We start from the raw sequence: 20,457 nt of genomic DNA on the forward strand, positions 1-20,457 counted from the left end.
GAGCAGGCGGGCTCCGGACCCGAGGAGCGCAGCTTCCCGAGCAGCCGCATCCTCGAAGGCCGGGCTGGCCGAGGCCGGGGGACGAGCTCCTGCGGGGGAGAGAAACAGCTGGATTTGGGTGTCCCAAGCCGCTGGGTACCCCCGCGTCCACCCGCACGCACGCCCTGCCTTCCAGTGGCTGATGCGAAAGACGCGAATGAACAGAACGCAGACCTTGCCCTCCTCTTCGAGCTCTCCGGCCCTGTTTCGAGCTCAGAGCCGGGACCTCCGGGTAGCAGCTGGGGCGCCGGCTTCAGCACTGCGGCCGGGACAGCGGCGCTGCTCTTATACCCGGGCTGGGTCCCGCCTCCCGGCAGCCCTGGGCCCCCACCGCCGGTCACCCCGCATTGGCTGCTCAGGTGTGAGCAAAGCTGTCGCAGGAGCTGTCTTGTCCAGGAACCTAACTGTGGAGCGCCTTATCCAAGCCGGAGGAAAGCTGCAAGGGAAGATAGGGCGCCCTGTTGGCAGCTAAAAACGTGCGTGGCCTCCTGGAGAAAGGAAAGCAGGATGCGGAAGCCGGAAGTTCTGTTTGGCTAGGAGACAAGCCTGTCACCCACCCTTCCTGTGACCTACAGGTCCGGGGGCTTCTATTTCTTGCCCCCACGCTCTCACCCTGTGCACACAGGTAGGTACCAGTTTCGAACTACAGATGCATCTGGATTAACGCAACCGTAAACTGAAATTTTAATTAAGTCAAAAATACCCTAGCCTACCTTAACCGTGTTTAGAATACATCAGACTGCAGTTGGACAAAATCATCTGAAATAAAGCCTATTTCATAATAAACTGTTAGCCCGTATTTCACTGACTGTACTGAAAATTAAAAACAGAATAGTTGTATTGGTTACATTTTTATTTTGTTTGTTTTTGAGACGGTCTGCAGTTCACTTGCCCAGGCTGGCATCAAAATTACGGAGATACTCCTGACTTAGCCTGCAAGTGCTGGGGTGACAGGTGCCAACACGACTGGCTTCGGTATGGATACACTTTTGCAACATCATAAAGTCAGAAACTTCTAAGTCCCACCAAGTGTGGACTCTCTGTACCTTGCATAGCATCTGTCTCCCTCTGCTGGCCTGGGATCTCCTTAATGACACTGGGCCAGACTCACCTACTGGTGTAATGGGTGAATTAATGTCTGCAAAAACTTCTCAATGGCTGCAGGCTCTGCCTGTCATCCTGTCTTTCACAAATATGGGGCTTCTGGTTCTAGCCCTAAAAATAACTTTTTAATGAATTTTATTGGTACATTTAATGTATGCAATATAATAACTTTGATTGTTGGAAATCTGTACGTTTACATAATCAGTCTTGGTTCATTTCCCTGCCCTCCCTTCAACCCCTTAAAAACAACTCATGATGATTTCAAAGCAGCCCCTTTTTCTCGCTGTGCTTGCATGGAGTTATCCAGATGGAAAGCACTTTACCAAAACTCTGAGTTGCTTCTTGCCATCACCTAAGCCTCACTTCCTGAGATGAGAAGGCCAGAACCCCAAGGGGACTCAGAGAAAAGTCAGCAAAGTTAAAAAGATACAGAGCTCAGTGGAATCTGGAACTAGAAATATCCTATTTGGCTTTGCACACGTCTCCTGCTATCTGCAATACCCTTTCTCTGCTTTACCTTTCTGCAGGAATTCCTGCTTATTTTCCATGAGTCAGCCCACAGACTTTCCCTTCATGAACCTTACTCCCCTGCTCAGTTCAGCAGCCTCTTTGTCCCCTCTGTGCATACTCTGCTCACCACCATGGTTACATTTACCATGTTGCTTTGGAATTTTGGGTTTTGCTCCTCTAATGGACTGTGAGCTTCCTATGAGCAAAGACTGGGGCAATGCAACCAGAGTGGAGTTTAGGCAGCCTCTTCTGAATATAGAATAAATAAATAAAAGTCTTAAAACACAGAACCTAGATCTGCCTCCATTCTAGTTGCCATACTCCAAGCCACCAGCCTTCCTGCTATAGTTGTCTCTCATTCAATTCCAGCACCTGGGTATAATCCCAGGCAAAGAGGAAGGGCTTAGTAAATATTTGATGAACTATATTGCTCTGAGTTGATGCTGATCTATAATTCAGGTCTTATGACTATCAGGTGCTTGCAACCACATATCTTTCTAACTACGTTATTTGATTTCTTTCTCACAATAAACCAGTGAGGCAGATGTTTTTGTTTACCAGAGGAGAAACTGAGGCTCAGATTAAGGGGTTTATCTGAAGTCATTCAATGACTTTATGAATCATAGACCATATATCTGAAGTCCTAGCCATTTTTGCTAATTTTTCCCTTTCTTTCTTGCTTCTCTTCTTTCTTCCAGTCACTCAGTTCTATATAATTCAGAGTCGATGGTGTATTAGGCACTGTGTGTATCACCTGATGCCCAGAATGTTAACTCTTAAAACACCTCAGTCTACCTTTAAGTATTTTCTACTGTCCTTGCTTTAGAATACAACCTATTATTTTAAGTCCTTAAAGTTAAGAAGCATGAATGTTTCCCCTATGTTAACAACTTTGTTCTTAGTTGACTACTGTTTTCTAGTATATGCCTTTTTTTTTTTTTTTTTTTTTTTTTTTTTTTTTTTGTACCGGGGATTGAACTCAGGTCCTTGCTCTTGCGAGGCAGGTGGTGAAACCACTGAGCTAAATTCTCGGCCCATATATGCCTTTTTGATGGGACAAATATCAATTGATATGCAGCCACAGGGACCAGGGAGCTGCAGCCATTCCTGCTAAAACCGATCTTGCTGGCAGAGGTGACCCTGCAGTCTCTGCTAGGATGATCTGCATGGGAAAGGGTTTGATCTGCTGAGGAATATGCCTGTGTCATGTCTTGAGGGAGATGCAGCTCATTTCAAATTTAACCTCCACAAAAATGGCTTTTGTGCTCCCAAGAGCCTTCACAACAGAAGCACAGACATGTTATCTGCTGAATGCCACTGGAAGCGGGATTTGGGGTTTCAGTGACTGGGCTGCCAGCCCTTCTGTATCTATGGAACTATGTAGCTCCTATCAAAACCATTGGTTTGCCATAAATCAGTTCTACAGAAGAGCAAGATTCAGGGAAATTACTTACCCTGGGGTGCACACCAGTGGTTCATTCACTTGAGCCCATAGCTGCAGGCTGGATGCACAGAGGTCCAGCTTCCTTCAGGATTTTTTTTTAACTGAGCTAAATCCCTAGCAGGATTCTTAAATTACATTTTGCAGAAAGTGGAAAACAAACCTTCAGTGGAGACTGATCTCTGGTTGTTTATTAGTTTGTGCCTCGTTACTGTTCAAAGTCCACTGTCATTCATATTCAAGGCCCTGAAATTATGTCAAAGAAACTGTCTCAATAATATTAACATTTACTGATTGCGTATTAGGTAAGCATCACGTTAAATGCTTCATATACTTTATCTTATCTAAACAACCCTTTGTAGATGATAGGGATGGAGAAAATGAGGGTTCAAAGGAAAAATAATTTTTCCAAAGTGTCACATCCTGTAAGAGCAGAGCTGGGACTCAAGCCCAGATCTACCTGGTGCATCACTGTCACACGTGTGTACAACTTTGCTAGAGTGCAGAGTTCACTATTTTCCCAGCCATTTTCCCAGAACCAGTTCCCCCTTAGGTAACTAAGATTGAGTTGAAATGTATACATCTCATTAACTAAACCAGGACCTCCTATTAAAGTACGAAGTTGTCATAATTATGCACTACTTATACATAGTAGTGCTGTGCCGTTTTCAGCCAGAGTCCCTCTCCTTCCAGGAAGCATGTTCATTCTCTCTATTTATACTACACTCTTTCCAAAGAAGGATTGGGGTGATTTACATAACAAAGAGCCAGGTAATTTATTACCATTAGAATCTGACATGATGAAAATGGAACTCAGGTCCTTGTGCTTGCAAGGCAGGCAATGGAAGCATTGAGCTAAATCCCCAGCCTTTGAATAAAGACTCTTGTATGAGGTCACGAGACAAATCAGTTATCTATGTCCCGGAAGTGGGAAGTGTTAGGAAAAAGAGGAAAAGTAGGTGAACTCCACAGTGGAGGATGAGCTTTTATTGGCATTAGACCAGGACAGTGGCAGTCTTACAGGGTGAGGGTTTATGCGGGGTTCAGAAGGGGATGGTGGCTATCCTGAGTTGGGGTTGCTTTGTAATCTTTGACCACTGGGCTGTTGTGCCTACCTCCGTGTTTATATTTTAGGACTCATCATTTTAAATCTTGAAGCTTAAACTTAAGGCTCAAATTTAAACTTTTAATCTTGAGGCTTAAACTAGTAGCCTCCTCCCCACACCCCTCTTTGACTTCCCTTTTGGATTAGTAACAGTGGATGGATTAGCACCTGTCCATGTCCCTTTTTCTCATGAACAGATTGGCTCAGGTTGAACAGCACCTGGAATCCTTCTCAGAGAAATCCTGTATAGAAATTTCTCAGGGACTTGATGAAAACTCAGTTCTTTTTATGTCCCACCTAAGATATACTAATATAAATCCAAAAACCAAGGAAGGACAGATCTCTAGCTCCAGTTCATTTCCCAGTCTGCTCCTGATATTAGAAAAAAGCTTCAAAAGTTAGAAGAGGGACCTCAGCCCCCAAGAAATAAATTCATAAGTGCTGCCTTCTGCATTAATAACCAGGAGGATGAACAAGGGACTCAAAAGAAAAAAAAAAGTTAAATGAAAATGCCAAACTCTTGCCTCTGCTATTCACAGAACTGCAGCAGGGGCCTCAACCACCTCCCCCAGCCCTTGGTACAGATGTGCCAATGTCATAATTTCCTTAATCCTTGTTCTCCAACTAAGCCATGCTCTGCCTATGGCCAGCATGGACATTGGAAGATGGACCACCCCCCGCAGGAATGCCCTTCCAGCTGGAGAACAGCTCTCACAAAAAAAAAACCCTGTCCAGTCTCTTTTGATCTAGCTCAGCTGCTGTCTTTAACAACAGAGGACGGGCAGTGCCTGGGATCCATTTCCTCCATGGAAAGTGAGTCCATGGATCCCAGGGCAATTGGGATGGTATCAGGCAAGGCCACTGTTTTTCCTTCTTAATACTGGGATAAATCTCTCTGTTCTCCTCGAATTTCAGGGTCCACTTGCCCACTCTTCTGTTTCTGTGGTCAGCACAAAAGCATTATGGTACCCCTTATGGACACCCTCTGGGTACTGCATGATAGGGGGAGTGAACTTCCTACATTCTTTCTTAGGTATTCCCCACTGCCCACCCTCTTACTGGGCAGGGAGCCCACACATAATTTAGAGGCCATGCTCTATGTCCCCACCCTCCCTCGGCCTATGAAATTCTTCTCTGCCAGAAAAACAAACCTACAACATTCAGCCTGCCTAATGGTTGCCCATCTCAGTAAAATGGCCTCTAATAAACCACCAAGTCTAGGCCACTAGTACCCCCAAAATAACATCCCACCACAACCCTGTGAATGTTTCAATAAAGATCCATGTGTTTTTTTAGTTCCGCCATTGCCCCCTTTTACCCTGGAAGGTAAGAGCAAACCTACTATTGATAACCTTCTTAGAGCAGCAATATTGATTCCCACCAGCTCTCCTCATAACACACCCCCATCCTCCTCTTTCCATTCTGATCCCCTTCTCCTCCTGTTGCTGATACCTGTGTCCAACTCCACTGTCCATTTCTTAACACCAATACCTTCAGTCTCACCCTAGAAACACCCTTATATCACTGAAAGCTCTAAAAGATTCACTACATCTGGTATAAACAGTTCCCCCAAACCCCGACAGCCCTTCATGGCCATGGCACCTTGACACAATATTAATCTGGCACAACAGGGACAACAGCAGGATACCTGGACATGGAACTTCTCATCTCATTTCTCAGTTGGATCTCTTTCCCTGTCTTTCTTACATGACTGACCTCTTTTGCATCCATAGGACCAACACATACCTTTACCTCCCCTCTAATTGGACAGGAAGCTGCATTCTGGCTTTCTCTCTCCCTGTATCTCTGACTCCCACCCCTGTCCTATGCCCCTATTCCTAACAAGGTGCCCCCATCTGTAAGGGCCAAGAGAACAATACAACTAATTCCCCTCCTGGCCACCATGGGAATCCTGGCTGGGACCAGAACAGAGCTGGACTTGGTGTCTTCTTACATCAGGTCTCCTTTCCACCTAGACATGTCTCAGAATGCCTCAAGGAAATCTCAGAGCAGCCTGTCCTCTACTGTGGAGCTCAATTCCTCTTTCCTTTCTAACACAAGGTCCTTGGTGCGGCTGGCTGGATGGTGTGTATGATCACTGGGGGACACATGTGTCCCTTGGGGTGGAATATGAAGCTGAATGGTGCCCAGGTGGATTCCCATCTTCTTCAAAGACCAAGCCCCCTGAAAACTCTGCCCCCCACACATATCCTGACTTGCCTTCTTCTTTTATTTCCCCTCAAAATATGGTTCATTTCTGCACAACAGGGCTCCTCTAGGTCTAGCTCTTATCTTGATTTCCTAGAGAATCCTAACTTGGGGTTTGGGGGCACTTCAGACACTGTCAAGGTTGCTGTGAAGGATCCTTACTTTACCTGTGAGGTTTCAGACTCCATGAAGTGAGAGAACCTTCACAGGGTTGTACGGGTACTATTTTGCTTTATGATTCTGTATACACAGAAGCCAGTTGGAAAACCTTCTGCTGTCTACCCACTAACATGCCCAAGATTTTCAATTCCAGTCTCAAAAGTACTCCAGAGTCGTCTCAGCACATTACAAATTTCCCTCTCTGAAAAGCACTGCAATTACCAGAGACATTTTAAGAGGAAGAACATTCTGGAAATAATGGCTTTATTCCTAAATTCAGATTTCCCACATTTTGGGGTCAAGAACCCCTTTAGGGAGTTGATGAAAGCTATGAAGTCTTTCCACATATAAATATTTACATGAAAACATAAAACTTTGCTCCAGTGATTATGACAATGAATATAATACAATGAAATGTATAGCAATGAAAAACCTTCATATGTGGCAGAAATAAAAGCTCTTATATGGCTAAGGAATATGTAGAACTGGCTTTTAAATCACAATAATTTCTATAATGCAACAGATTATGGAGCAGGATCGTCCTCACAACAACCTTGTGAGGTAGGTAATGGTCTTGGTTACTTTTTTCATTACTGAGACAAAATACCTGGTACCCAAAATTAAAGCAGGAAAGGTTTATTTGGCTCACAGTTTGTTGAGGTTTCAGTTCATAGTTGACTGACTCCAACACAGGGTGGCATGGCAGAGGAGAAATAGTTCATGGTAGGCAGAAGACAGCAATGCAGCAAGCTACAAGTAAACAACAAGCAGCAACCCTCTTTCTGTCCCTTATATTTTACCCAGGCTACCCACTCTTAGGCAGGATAGCACTCACACCATAGGTGGGGCAGCCTTAGTCCCAGGATCACACCATGAATCAATCCCAGCATCACACCCTTGTTCAGAGCAGCACACACTCTAGATCCTGCTACCTCCAAAAAGCCCCACCTATGACCCCGTGAGATTGTGGGGAGACATCTAGATACAAGCCATACCAGTATTAATATCCCAGTTTTACTCATGGGGAAACTAAGACCCAGAGAAATCTGCATATTTGCCAGAGCTTACATGGCTAATAAAGGTGGTATGACTCTTTGTTCACAAGCTCTTTGTTCTCTATTCAAAATATCTTCAATTTTAATATTTTTAGTTTAGGAATCGGGCTCCCTGCTAACCACTCAAGGGAAACTCAATGAATGTCAAACCCTTTCAATGAGATTTGGCAGTGGGGAGAAAATCAAGGGGCAGCAGATTGAAGCTTATCATATTATTTATGACGACATGCTCCAAGAAGCATTCCCAGCAAGGATTCCAGAAAGCATCTCCCAGGAACTCCGGACTTGTGGGTCCAGAATCCAGACACCGTTTAAAGGAAAACAAAGTCATACAAAACTTGGTGTCCTCAGAGGTTTTTGTCTTTGGTGTTATGGATTTTTGTTTTCATGATGACCATGAATTATTTGGACATTTCCCAAAGAACAGCTAAAAGGTGATTGTGATAGGGAAAACTTTTATAGATAGCAAAACCGTTACAATGTAAAATGGCTTCTGCTGTCTCTAACAGCAGTTTGTTTTGTTTAGCTCAAAACTAATAGGCACCGAAGGCACTAATTGCTGACTGAGGCATTTGGTCTGACCCTGAGATAACAGTCAAGGTCTTGAGCTCTGATGAGACTGGAGCCACCTGATTGTAAAAGTGTCCAAATGAAAGAACTCATTGCTAACATTTGCTCCCCTGACCCTGAACACCCCCTTCCTATGGGCTACAATAAATAACTAAGCGAATCTTAAAGGTAAACTCTCCAACTGCAAAGAACTGTTACATCTGGGTTGAAAAGATTAACTATTTTGTGACCATGATTTGAACTGTGAGAATGAAATGTAACCACCCAAATGAAGTCAAGGCTGTAAAACCCTATAAAAGGAGGAGTTGTAACCCAGTGCGTCGTCGATCCAGGCACGGCTTATGTGCGACTGACCCTTATCGATAAGTAAATTTATTATTTTACTTCCATTCTGCTGCCTGTGTGTCACTTACTGATTCCTTCCATAACAATTGGAAGGAGAGCCCAAAACACCCAAGAAATGGGCAGAATATACACCAAAGGGAAAACATGAGAGTTAAAAAAACAAACTTCCAACTTTATAAAAGATTAAGATGTCAAGAAATGTGTAACATGGTTATAAACATCTGCAGTAGAGGGAGGCAGGGTGAAAACCACTAACAACCCATATTCCAGGCATTTTAGGATCTCCAGAGTATGCCAGACCATATTCTTGATGATCCATAACTCTTCCCTTGGCACCTGCTCAAAGGGACAAAGATAGGCAAGCTCTGATTTTATGCCATTATGTCTTAGATGGTGGAGCTGGGCTAATGTAGCAGAAATTAAACACTGCCCATGGACTGTGGCCATTATATGGAGTTTTTGTGGCACTGCAAATGTGAAAAAATATGCTGATGCAGTTTCTTAGTAAAGATAGCTCTGTCCCTTATTACAGAGCCATACCACCAAACATTCTTCAACGTATCTCCTCAAATTAGAGTAACAGAGCCAATGTCTTTTCCCTGGCTTTGTTGTTATGGGTAGTGTCTCTCCATCCAGTGCCTTACCTCCACTTGCTTTTGGACTCTGGCCAAGCAACCTCAAGCCCCTCCTAGTTGGCATCAACAAGAACAAATACCTCTGACCATGTAGGCAAGGGTTCCCAGCCCCATTCCTAATCTAACCTCAGTTCCCCAACCATGGAGACCCACAACTCTTCTTGAGTGACTGATCTACACCCACCAACTTAACAAACTGTGACTCATCCCCTGCGAGAGGCTTTCCTTTAAAACTCACACAACAGCATCTCTCTCAAAGAGGACCATCATCAAGAGTTGAAAACCTTAAGGCTTTTGTGCTCCCCAACCTCACCAAAGACCCTTTAACACTCACTTCTCCTACAGAGTGATATCTGTGGTCCTCAGGCTCCTAAAGTTTGGTGACCATTATAATCAATGACAATTTCTTTTTTCCCAGGGCTTTTTTTTTTTTCTTTTCCATTGGGAATAAGAGTGTTGCTTATTTTTACTATGCCTTTTCAAATTCCTCATGACTTCCTTTTCCACATAGCCTAAGGTACAAAAGAGCCCAAGGTTGTTGGACAGTATGTCAAAGCAACGCTGAGGGGCACTGAGGGAAAGAAGATGACATGACATTATCCTTCCCACTGTGGCTGTGGGCGTGGCACAGACCAGAATCTTTCCACCCTTCCTCACTTTAGCATGCTCAGTGTTTGTAATACCACCCCAGGTACCCCCACTGAAGGCAAAAAGAGCGTCTGAGCCCTTAGCCTGCATGAATGATCCACATTTAGCATAAGAATTATCGAAACATCAAGGACACATCATTCTGGAGGGGTCTCCATGTGTTGCAGCCCTCTCCTTATATGCAGAAAGGGTGGTCCTGAGAAAAACACTTCATCCCACACCCCACAGCCAGCCATATCAGCCTTCCAGAGCAGAAAGGGAATCGTGTCCATGTTGTACCCTTAGTACCTAACTGGTACCTGGCACACAGCACACTCACTCTGTAGAAAGGAAAGAAGACAGGAAGAAAGGGAAAGAAGTTTTTATTTTGGCTTTTTTTTTTTTTTTTTTTTTTTTTTTTTTTTTTTTTTGGTACTGGGGATTGAACTGGGGTCGTTGCACTCATGAGGCAGCACTTGGGAGGCAGGCGGCAGAACCACTGAGCTAAATCCCTGGCCTTCATATAACCTATTTTAAAATGGGCTGAAGAATGCACTCACCTCAGGATCCTACAGGTATCCTTCTTACCATTCCCTGCTCCTCTTTACAGGAAATTACCTCACTTTCCCAGTGTAAGAAATAAAAAGGAGAGAGTCTTGCAGCAAGGACAGGCTTTACTGAGATAAAGACCTGAGAGGGGTTACTGGTTCTGAAGCAGTTCTCTTACAGAGTAAGGGGTGTATAGGGGCTAGCAGAAAACCAGGAAGCTGGAAACTGTTCTAGGGTCGGGTCATCCATCTTAGTCCATGGAGGTGGTCTGTTTCTTGTTTGCATAAGGCTCCCTATTCTACTGGAACTGAGGGCCTTTTGGTCTGGAACAGTCTGTTCTATAAACAAGAACCAGGGCAGTTAGAGGTATTGATAAGAGAATATGGGGAAGAGTCAGAATTCATGGGAAGATGTCCTTCAGACTTTTCCTTGCACCCAGCTCACGCTCCAGGGAGAACACATCCTCTTCCATCTGAGAGTGCTGGCTACTCTGGTGAGTCCACTCCCAGGTTCAACCTCGTGTTTAGGATCCCAGCTTGGGACCACCACAAATATTTGCCTCACTGACAAACTACAGAGCTTTGGGCAGTCCAGACACCCAATTTAACCTACAACCAGCACCAATCAGAGACCAAAACGAAATCTCCCATTAGGGAGGGAAATTACTGAGGTCAATATTATTTTGTTTAATCCCTTGAAGCTCACAATACACTTTACTATGACATCAAAGCAATTTTAAAAGTCATTTGGATACTTTTGCTCCTGTCTAGAAGGGAGAACAGGAAAAATACGTGATCGTATCACCAAAGATCAACAGGGTTTTGCTATAGATCCTACCCCATTTCTTATCTGCTGCATGCCCCCTTCCTATGCAGAGTTTGAAATTTTCCAGAGTTCCCTGTAAGGCCACCTAAATCACATAATTGAACAGGGCTGGAACAGTCCCGACCTAACCTCATCCTAGAGACCAAGCCTGCTCTCCTCAAGGCACTATCAACCCAGTAATATATGGCTCTGCTACAGTTCAATTCCCGCAGCCGTGCAGACTTCGGAGCCGCAGCCCTATAAAGCTCCCCTACGGGTCCACCCCAGCCTGCAACCTACGATCTCGCGCTCTGGTCAAGGAGCGCAGGCGCAGGAGGCCAACGTCTCCAGGGCCCCGCACGGGGTTCCCCCTGGGGTGTCAGGGTCTCAGGCAGAGGCAGCTCCTACCCTCTCCCCTAACGCCTCTCGAGGGGACTTGGGGAGGCCGGTGGAGGACCCAGGCTCTGTCCTGACACAGAGCCTCTGGTCACCGCGGCAGGTGCACTGGGAGGCCTGAAATGAATTCCAGCCTTCACTCAGGACGTCGTTCCCAGCCTCTGACCCGCTCCTGCGTGGCTGAGTTAGTTGCAAGGTCGCAGGCCCGCACGCACCATGGCAGTGGGGCAGGTGTCCTCTGGGAAGGGAGACAGCAGCCTGGCCCCTCGTCTTGGGGGGCCCTGGCTGAACAGGAGCCATCCTGCCACCCCACCCACACATCCCGCGGACGTCCTGAGGAAGCTGGCCCATCTGAGGGCTTCCGGCAACTTCTCTGTTGCTCAGGCAGCACTTTTTCTGGTCCTCCCTCCTTTTTCTTCTCACTCCTCCTTGTGTTTATGCATTTAAGCCCAAAGGTTTTTGTGTAGGAAAAGCTGCACTCGACCACCATTTGTGTGATTTTTATATTTCGTTTGTTGAACCTATACAGCTAATAAATCCATCTTTAAAAGTTTTACTCGAATATTTGTTGATTAGAGCGTCAACAAATACCCCCATATTACTTTGAATTACAAAATTACTACGGGTGAGTCACTTGAGCCCTTTAGTCTGTTTTAAAAGGCAGACTCAACACATATACTAGAAAATTTAAGTTCCTTTAATAAATAAAATCTTTATACTCCCAAGGCCAATTTCCCCAGGGTGGAAGGAGAGAGAGCAAGATGCCCAAACAGTGACGGTTTTCCATTTCCCTTTTTATCACCTGCATTTTCTGCAATGTAGATGGATTTGTAAAAATATTTTTCCCTTCCAGAGAGACTGTGGCCATCAAAGTGAGGCAGAGGCTTCTCCCACAGTAACTGTCCCCAACTGCCAAGGCTGAGGCTCTGCCCACAGTAATAGTCTCCAACTGCTCAGTCCTTCAAGGACTGAGGAATAAGATGGTGCAAGCTGGACTCCTTCCCAAACTCGCTGACTCCTACGCAATGAAAACAACATCATATAAGCATGGCTGATCACTTTGTCTGCACACACTGACTCTATACCACAAGTAATGAAGACAGTCTTTGAATGTTCCCATGAAGTCACCTGAAACTTGTCTTTCTGCATTAATCTTGCTGCCAATAAGAGGAATGGTCAGCTGATCTAAGAAGAAAATGGGCTGAAGATATTCATAAAAAGGGCTCTGCAGTTCAAGGCGCCATTGCTGGTGAAAATGATTAGAAACACTTCCCAGCATGATGGACCAACTGAAAGTTCATGCTGGGGGCCTTGCAGCCCAGGTCTCTGATGATGAGAAGGAGATTGTGGTCGAATATTTGGGAATCGCGAAAAATCTGACCATTTCAGACTTGGACTGAAAACTGGTTCTGAAGGAGGAGTACACATTAGTTCCCTACCTCAAGGATAAGTTAAAAGATTCAACTCAGTGATTCTGCTGCTTGCTTCACAAGCACAAGGTCCATAATCAAGGAAACACAAGTTCCAGCGTATCTCTTAGATCAGACACATGGCAAAAATGAAACCCAAAAGGTTTGTGATAATACCCTAGATCTAGAATATAATAAAGAAGGGGCTAAGAAAATTCAGAGAGAAAAGTTTTGCTGGCATGACTCAGCGGCCGGAGTTTCTAATTGTCTGATTGAGAAGGAGCAGTACTTGTATGGTGATGGATCGAGCCATATATCCATACGGAGATGTTCTCCAGAGATTTTACATTTTCTACAGCTCAGGTAGACACCAGGAGGATGGCAGGAGAGAACAGAGGACGTTTGAGAAGGCACCGCCTCCTGACACAAATCTCCTCACTGCCGCCACTGAGATTGGGCGCTGAGGCCCCGCCCCTCCACCCCCTAGACTGGGCTGGGCGCCTGGCGCTGCCAGCCACGTGGCAACCAACGGTCAACAGTCAGGAGGAGAGGCTCAGCCTCACCTGTGCCATGAGGGCACCTCGCACAGCGGAGGAGGCAGCACAAGCAGCCCTGGAGTAGCTGACTCCACGTCTTGCCTCACTCAGGAAATCTGTCCTGTTGAACCTCACTGCCGCCGCCATGGGCCTCCATGAAATCATCTCTTCCTGTGTGTACTCTCAGCTTTGAAGAAATCTGCACAGGCTGGGATAACTGACTTTGGTGTAATCATGCGTGTCACTATTGTGGATCTCTGTTTTTCCCTTTTTTCCTTCAGATTAGCTGCAGCCCTTTTTATCTTCTGCTAGGTACAATTACTGTTAAGGGTTCATTCATCCAACCACATCTTGGCGCTGAATAACATGAATTTCATATTCTACATGAAGACAAGCTTGCTAATGAATGATGTTTTTCTTTACCTACTTGTAAACTCTTTCATATTTCATATGATATTCTGGCCATAAACATTTTTTTATTCCATGCTTTGTGCCTGAAAAGTTCCTTCAAAAAGTTATTAACTATGAGTTTTTAATAAAAATAAAACATGCTTTAAGTGAAAAAACCCACAAAAGAAAAAGCATATCTGGTCTTGACAAAGCTCCCTGCGGCTTCCAAGCCTTACCTTTGCTGTAGCTCTCTCAGAGAGGAGCCAAGGGCAACTTGGGGATGGTGTGGAAAGGGTTTAGAGGGATTCTGCCCCTGGTATGGGAGGCAGACGAATCTGACATTCATTAAACCTTCCAAGCTGAGAGACCAGCTAACCTACCTTGCACACATGTGTGTAAGAAAAGCACGTGTAGAGTGAGTTGGGAGCAGACTGCCCTGTCATGAAGGAACCCCGCACACACATACACACACAATACACACATTCAGTTCTCTATTCTCTGTTTCTTGGGCTGTTTTCAGTGTCAAGTGTAAATCCAGATTTGTTCATTTGTTCAGTGTCAAATGTAAAAGCCAGATTCCAGACTAAGCCTCCTAAAGTATTCACAATAATTTGGGAGAGTGCAGACATAGCCTGTGTCTTGATCGCAACTGTCTTCCTAATAGTGTGAGAGAGTAGAGCTAAGATGTTTCTCTTTTCAAAGGGCCCTCTGCAGACCCTGATTAAGACCTCCTGACTACTGGGGCCCCTTCCGATATGTGGGGGTCCCAGGTCCTGAGGATAGCTGGAGTCTGAACACAGCTGGAATTCACCTGTCCCCAGGGGCACGGAAAGTCTCATTCACACTGCAGCCTACCTCCTAAATGTGACTTCCCAGTCCCAGGCAGACCTGACTCCTCTTACAGGATATGGTCCTTTCTCCCCAGTGAAAATCCCACCCTCTCTGTAGCAAGAAGGTCCCATCAGGAGGCCTAGTGTGTCTGAGACCTCCGCTTGAAGTCCTGCCACTGTGTCTCCCTCACACATCCCCAGGCTGTGACACCAAGGGGAGCTCTTGCCTTTACCTGTCTCCCATGAATGCTGGGACACAGCATCCCAGCAGACTTTAGCATTGGGGACTTCACCATCTGCCCTTTCCAGGCAGGGGGGCCACTCAGCCTAATGCCGGCTCCCCAACTTCCTTTGGGCTCACTTCCCCACTTGTCAGAGTTCCGTGGTGCCTTTACAGTCTCACTCCTCAGCTGTTCTTCACTAAGGGATCTGATGACAGAAACAAGACAGGGGCACCTCCAGCTTCCAAAGTGGATTCTTGCCAGTCAGTGGAGCAGGGTCTTCGACTGCGCCCTTACAGTACTACTCTTAGTGTAGTAGTTTGGTTAGCATGACTAGGCAGGCAAGGGACTAACAGAGGCCAGACAGGAGAAAAGAAAATAGCCCACTGTTAAAAACGAACTCAAGGGGGGAAAACTCAAGCTTAGAGATGCAAAGGTAGACACAAGAAAAAGGATAAATTATAATAAAAAGGCAGATGAGGACCTACCTTTTTTACCCAGGAAGAAGATATGCTAAGTTAGACTAAGCATAGTTGGACCTAGACACAAACTGGAAACATTAGAAATGCAAAATAACGTTTCTTTTTTTTAACATTTCCTTTAAAGTCAGCCTCCTCTCCCTGCCTATCTATAAAGACATACATTGGACCTCTTTCCCCCTCGTTCTGGGTATCCACCAAAAGCTTTTTCCCATTATTTCTAATAAACACTCTCCTAAATTCCTTCTCTTGTCCTAAAATGTATTCTTCAATTTTGAGATACAAACAGCTCAGGTTTATACAGAGTTGGAACCATTTCATCAGAGCTGTGCCTATTCTGTTTCCCAGTCAAATGTACTTGAAGAGCAGGGCCGATTCAGCTCTGTGTGATAGGTGTGGGGATGGAGAAACCCAAGCCTTTACATTTACTGGTAAAGACGTGTGCACTCGATCATGAGTGCCAGGAACTGAGAAGTAGTTATGAGTAGACGGGAAAATCCAGTAGAATTTCAAAATAACAAGGGAACAAGGTTAGATAAATGGGGGGGAAAAAAAAAAGGAAAGCTTCATTCACAGACACAGATTGGATGGGAGTGGGTCCCAAGTCCAGCTGATGGTTCATATCTTGACTCTGGATTTTCTGCCTGCTGCTGAGAAGTCTCAGAAAAAACACCCTGAAGGGATCTAAGTCACTTAGGACTTAGGGGATGAAGCAGAGACTACAGAGAATGCAGAGGCACAAGCTAATAATCCAGGTTCTGCATACAACAGGGAGAGAACTGCCAAGTGTACGCCCAGTATTAAGTAGTAAGCAGAGACATGTATTGAAGATCATGAGAAATTGGGCTCAGGGCCAATCTGGACCACAACAATGTTTAACGCAGACCAAAAATGGTGCAGGGGTAACAGGAAATATACAGCATTCTCAAGCATGTGCTCTCAGAGCATCAGAATCTCCTGTTTTTGTTATTTCTTCCTCTCTTAGTACAGTGGAAGGCGGATTGACCCTAGAGGGCTGTTTAAATGTCATAGGTGGAAGGGGATGACTTCCTTTTAGTTCCCTCTTTTATACTATCTTGCCCTGAAAGGACCGGTCCCCCCAAATTTTTACAGGGTGTTGAAGAAGGAAGTTCTTTTATAGCTACTTCATCCTGATTGGAGGCATTGGTTCTACCTACGAGGAGACCAAGGAACCCTCATTTTGACTAACAACAGGTCAAAGGAGCTGAGTTCTTCCTTTGAGGATTTCTTGCCTAATTGTGGACATGGAGGCAGGTTCTGATCTTGAGCTGGGGCCCTCACCAGTAGTTTGATGGCTGTCAATCAAACAGAACCAAATTTGACTTAGAGATTAAATATGTACATTCTGAACAAAAAGTGTATAAGAAGCATTAATAAAGGCTATGTCCAGAATAGTAAGCACTATAACCAAAATCCCCAACTCCAGATATTTATTTGGCTAGGATAGCCATAATTGGAAGATCTTAGAACCACAGTCAGCCAGTAAATGTACTGTATCTCTTGTTACTTGGATCTATTCACATAGAAACTACAAATTTTGGGGGGTGGGGAACAGAACCCCTTTGTTTCTGTAGTTAGGAGCTCTAATCCCCTACAACACTGTACAGCCACCACTGCTAGTGAGTTTATCTGGTCTTGAAGGAAAAGTGATAAATTCTGTCACATTCTTAGCTGGCTGCTGATGACAGGAGAAAGATGAGACTAGCTTCAAGTTCTCATGAAAGTAATCACTGTTTATTATCTCTGTTAGAGGCAGTTTCTGAATTATCCAGGAGGCTCCCAAAAGAAACAGAAAAGACCCAAAAGAAGTCATATTATAACTTGGAACAGGGCCTTTAAATGTAGTAAATGAAAGTAGCAACACTAGCCCCACAATTTAGAGGGAAAAAAATATTTTACTTATCTAGCTCACCAGGGTAGTTGTGATGTTTTCTTTTCTGAAAAGAAACATGAGGTTGTCTACTAGGGCACTCGTGTACAAGGCTTGTGGTCGTTCTTCTTTTTCTTCTTGTGTCTCAGGTGGCTTGGGTCTTACTCTATTTCCTGTACATTAATGGTAGAAGGAGTAGGAGTAAAGAAAGCTGTCCAGTTAACTCCTACAACAACTTTAGAATGGGATGAAAGCTCACCCAACAAGAAACTAGAGCTGAATGAATCACCCCACTATTACAGAAAATTATAAATTGTTTACCCAATGTGTCCAGAGTCACCCAAGGACCCTAGGCACCATCACCTACTATTCAGGCCTTCTTCCCTGGCTACCTTGGTGATCGATGCATGTCCTCATTAGGAATGAGGACAGTCCCTCTCCCCATGCCAAAGGTCTTCCATGCTCTGACAGGCCTGAGAAGGGCTAGGGGCTCCTGAAAGTATTCCTTTGCTTAGTGACCTGTTTGCTTGCACTTGAAGCACTCTGACTTGCATTCATCATTCTTTGGAATAACTCAGTTTACCTTAGAGCTGCAGGACATTTGTCAGGAGCCTTGTCAAATAGGGCAAGCAGAGCTTTAGCCTGTCTCTTTCTGATCCAGTGCTTGTTTCCTCTATTTCCGTTATGGTTATTGAAGACCGAGTAAGTTTTATGAGCGTTGGTTTATTTTGGCTTATGGGCCCAATTAGGGTTTCTAGAGCTTTTTCCTAATGTCTGGAGCTGACCAACTAATAAAATACTGACTTAGGGTAATCTGGCATTCTCTAGATTGTCTTGTGTATGGATGAACTTCGTGTTCTGGCTGAAGCTGATGAGCAACTGGGTTCTCATCAGAGCCTCGACTGATAGGCCTAAAAATGGCCTTGATGACCTTTCATTTGGTTTCTCCACCCTCCGTGTTGTAATCCCATTCAGATCCCTGTGGGGAACCAAATAACACAGTACTTGGCTGGTTATCAGAGTGTGCAGCTCCAAAGGCTTCATCACTGGCCAGCTTTGCAGCCCTTATAACCCTTTTCCGCAACATGAGACCAGGGTGAACCGGACATCTCACCGAGTCAGATCAAAAGCCATCATTAGAATGGGGAAACTGTCCACAAAGCTTTCAGGATCCTGAGTCTACCCGGTTTTTTCCTGCAGTGCTGAATAAAAATAACTTACAAAGGGACTAACACTCAGACTGTACGATTGGTGCCTGTCACAGCTTGAAGAGGTAGAGTCATGGCTGGCTTGGATGCTGAGTTCCCTGAATTTTGGGCCCTGTGGTAGGTAGACCAAGACTGGGTTATGGGATGGTCTCGGGGGATGGCCTTTATCTCCTGAGGGCACTGCCTGAGCAAGTTGTCAAGGAGGTAGCCTGTAGAGAGGAGAAGCTGACTACAGGGAGTCCTTGGCAGTGTCAGCTTCAATGGAGGACTTACTTCAAGGGTTCAGGCCTCTGGTAGAAAGTTATAAAGGCTTTCTCCTAAGGCACTTTTGACCAGTTTTCCTGTTCCTTACAGTAAAGATAGAATTTAAATATGGCATCATATAGTTCAGTCTGCCAAGGGGTGACTGCCTCTTGTGTTCCCTAAATGAATACAGAGGTCATTTTTTTTTTATTACTCAGGAATATAAGATGATCTCTTCCAAGGTCTTAGGTTGAACCTTTTCCTAGTGATTGAGAAGATACCCAAGCAGGGATTCAGAAGGAATAGATGAAGCTGTTCCCTTCTGCAGATGGAAGGAGTAAAAAATTACATTCTAGAATCCTAGCAGACCTGTTCCTAGTCAGTCTCCACCAGCAAGGACCTGATAGGGCATCTCCTGATAGTTCCTGAGTCTTTTAGCCCCAGGGAAGTGACCTGGTAAGGCTCCGTTCCTTGTGATTAGCTCACAGAAGCCTTATAGAGCCTCCCTCTTGATTTAGTTTCACATGGAAACCTATCAGGGCTTCTTCTAGACGATGTATAACCCATTTCAGCTTTTATCAAAGTATCCCCTGATAAAGCTGAACTGTCTAGGGATGTAAGTCTGCCCAGACATCTCCTGCCCGGTGTGGGTGCATGCCACTTCCTCTTTTGAACCTTAGAATCCTTCCCATGTCCACAAAAAGTCCATACACAGAGTCCACACCTGGACAGCCTTACTGGCTGTGTCTCAGCAAATTCTGAAACCAAATAATATCCTGTTTAAAGAGGGGAAGTGATTGCCTTGTTCAACAGAACCCCAAAACTCAATTTCACAGCAGATGTAGCTGTCAGCCCCGCTGGCAGAGAAGTGGGCATTTCCAAAGATGATACTTCACTACCTGTCAGTCTACAGAGTATAAAACCAGTCCCTGGTGGAAGGAGGAATGTCACGTCACTAGCTCGAGCCACAAAGCAATCACATCTTAGGACAAAATCTCAAAATAAAAGTCAGGCCTTACATGAATTCAGTCAGCAAGTACAGGTCATACACCTTTTTAGGTAGGGCCCTAAACTTAGAAGCCACAGCTATCACAATGAAAGCAAAATGAAGTAAAAAGGAGAACTAAGTTAGTATCAGAAAATAATCTAGGAGGTAACAGCTACACTCAGATGGAATCTCTAATCCTAGTTCTTTGAGGTATCTCCATATTGATTTCCACAGTGGTTGCACCAGTCTGCACTCCCACCAACAATGGAGGAGGGTTCCTTTCTCCCCACAACCCCACCAACATTTGAGAAAAGCAAAAAAGGAAACAAAGTCCTTGTAAGAAGGGAAGAGTAGAGGGGGCAAAGGGAGGGCAGGGGTATGGGGAAAACATAAGAACCAAGATATGTTATATAAAGGTACAAGATCCCAATGATGAATGCAACTGCATTATATACCTAAAACGTACCAACAAACTTAACGGGAAAAAAGAAAAGGCACAGCCCATGGCGGCGGCAGCAGCAGCACACTGTACATTGGTCAAATCAGTCTTGAAGGATTTAAAGGCCAGATATTTTCACTTAGGTGCCTCTTGCTTGAAGGAATGATTGACAGGGCACTGTGTCACCTCAGGGGCACCCAACAGGCTTGTTCATCCCAGAATTCACTCTGATATTACTTGTATTTCTGACATGTAGTACACATTTACGACCCCGTA

General features: G+C 44.9%; 1 long non-coding RNA gene across 2 annotated transcripts; it reads right to left on the reverse strand.

The window, feature by feature from the left end:
- Positions 1 to 6: 6 nt before the first annotated feature.
- LOC104874208 lies at positions 7 to 13,950 on the reverse strand. 2 transcript variants are annotated; one of them, XR_783685.3, is made up of 4 exons: positions 13,246 to 13,950; positions 3,258 to 3,340; positions 214 to 475; positions 7 to 89 (listed from the first exon to the last, which is right to left on the reverse strand). It is a non-coding gene; the product is annotated as an uncharacterized LOC104874208 (long non-coding RNA). The 2 variants fall into 2 exon arrangements; XR_783684.2 differs by having other exon boundaries at positions 10,359 to 13,950.
- Positions 13,951 to 20,457: the final 6,507 nt, after the last annotated feature.

This window comes from Fukomys damarensis, unplaced genomic scaffold, assembly GCF_012274545.1.
Source record: "Fukomys damarensis isolate Sample0158 unplaced genomic scaffold, DMR_v1.0_HiC HiC_scaffold_25, whole genome shotgun sequence".
NCBI classification, from domain to species: Eukaryota; Metazoa; Chordata; class Mammalia; order Rodentia; family Bathyergidae; genus Fukomys; species Fukomys damarensis.